Below are 2346 nucleotides of genomic sequence, written 5' to 3' on the forward strand. Positions count from 1 at the left end.
GAACAGGAACCAGGCAAGGATGTCCTCTGTCACCACTTCTATTCAATATTGTGCTGGAAGTCTTAGCCAGAGCTATATGGCAAGATAGGGAAATCAAGGGCATCCGAAATGGCAAAGAGGAGGTAAAACTTTCTCTATTTGCAGACGATATGATCCTATATATAGAAAACCCCAAAGAGTCAGTAAAAAAGTTATTAGCCCTCATTGGAGGATTCAGCAAAGTGGCAGGGTATAAGATCAACATCCAAAACTCAGTTGGATTCCTCTAGACCAATAATGACAGTGCTGAAAAGGACATTAGGAAAATAATACCATTTACAATAACCACCCAAAAGAATAAATGTAACTGGAGAAAAAAAGGGCCTATACAAAGAAAACTACAGAACACTACTACAAGAAACCAAAATAAACTTATAAAAGTGGAAAAATAATCCATGCTCCTGGATAGAAGAACTTAACACTGTGAAAATATCAATACTGACCAAAGCAATTTACACATATAATGCAATCCCAATCCAGATTCCAAAGACATTCTTCAAAGAGATGGAAAAAACAATTACAAACTTTATATGAAAATAAAGAGACCCAGGATAAGCAAAACACTGCTTAAGAAGAAGAACAATGTGGGAAGCCTCTCACTCCCTGATTTCAAAATTTACTACACGGCTACAGTGATCAAAATAGCCTGGTACTGGTATAGTGAAAGTTACATTGATCAATGGAACAGAATTGAGTATCCAGAAATTAACCCATTCACATAGAGCCAACTGATTTTTGACAAAGTATCTAAGTATATTGCATGGGGAGAAGATGGTTTTTTCAACAGATGGTGCTGGCAGAATTGGAAAGTGATATGGAAAAGACTGAAACAAGACATTTACCTCACAGTTTACACAAAAACTACTCAGCATGGATTAAAAACCTAAAGGTGAATGCCAGAATTACAAAGGCCATCAATGAAAAAATAGGGGGAAATGTAAGAACTCTAATACAGGGCATACACAGACAACCAAACATTTTGAAACTTACACAAATAAAAAATTACAAAACAGATCAATGGGACATACTCAAAATTAAAAATTTATGTGCATCAAAAGACTTCATCAAAAGAGTCAAAAGGGAACCCACAGAATGGGAAAAAATCTTTTGCAATAACACATCAGAGAAGGGACTCATTTCTAAAATATATAGGAAACTACAACACCTCTACAAGAAAAGGACAAATAACCCAATTTTTAAAAAAAGGGGCACAGGTCATGAACAGACACTTCACCAAGGAGGAGCTCTAGACAGCCAACAAACATATGAAGAAAAGTTGATAATCACTAGCAATTAGAGAGATGCAAATCAAAACAACAATGAGGTATCATCTCACACCAGGGAAGGGTAGGTAAAACACAGGGTAGGGAATAGGCACAGGATAGTGGAGCACAAGATATGGAATAAGACACAGGATAGTTTGGTGCTGGGGGGGTGGGTTGCATACACTAGAAGGGGAAGGGGAAAGGAAAAATAAGGTGGATGGGAGAATAGCTAGGCAGGTTTACATGGGCTAAATAGGACAGAGGTAAATAACAATGTAAGCACAAATGTGGAACGACAGGGCTCATCGAAAAATTGAGGCATGGTTTGAATGGGTGAAAGTGGGAAAGTGATGTTAAGATGCTTGGCTGTCTTTTGAAACTTGGTTTCCCTTTTCTACTATTGTAAAATAGACATGTGAAGGGAAGAAAGAGGAATAGCCAGAAACATCACCAGAGAAATCTTATAAGTCCGTCTTCAGCCTACAACTGATTGGAATACTTAAAATGGGGCTAGAGCTTGCCCAGTGAAGGAGAATTCCTGCAGAGCCTTTGCAATGAATAATACCATAGGTGGACTCCTGATCCCCATCGAGAATCTTCTGAGGTGGGACATTTCCACTTGAAAGGCCAAGCAGACCAGTCTGGAGCAGCTAGAAGAATAGAAGATACTTCTTGAAAGAAAGACCAGCAGAGAAAAAAAAACAATAAAAGCAGTCCATTTGACTACTACAAAAACAAGCAAGTTTTTCCCCAGTGAGCCATCAATCAAGTCAAGTGGTAAGGTCCCCTCAAGGCAAACTCCCTTCCAAGACTGAAACTCAAATGGAATACACTAGAAGGCATATGGTCTGGCTGTTGACCACATTGGTTACCAACACGGGAAGAGGGGGAAATAAAGCAATGAAGTTCTGAACTAAATCTGACCACATTCAATAGACACTCCTGTTAACCTGGATTGAGATCTGGTTAACCAGCAGTATGATGAAACCTGGGGACTTCTGGGCCCAGAGGCAAGGACATGGCCCCAGAGGACCAGAACAGA

Source organism: Chrysochloris asiatica, unplaced genomic scaffold, assembly GCF_000296735.1.
Source record: "Chrysochloris asiatica unplaced genomic scaffold, ChrAsi1.0 scaffold00198, whole genome shotgun sequence".
NCBI lineage: Eukaryota > Metazoa > Chordata > Mammalia > Afrosoricida > Chrysochloridae > Chrysochloris > Chrysochloris asiatica.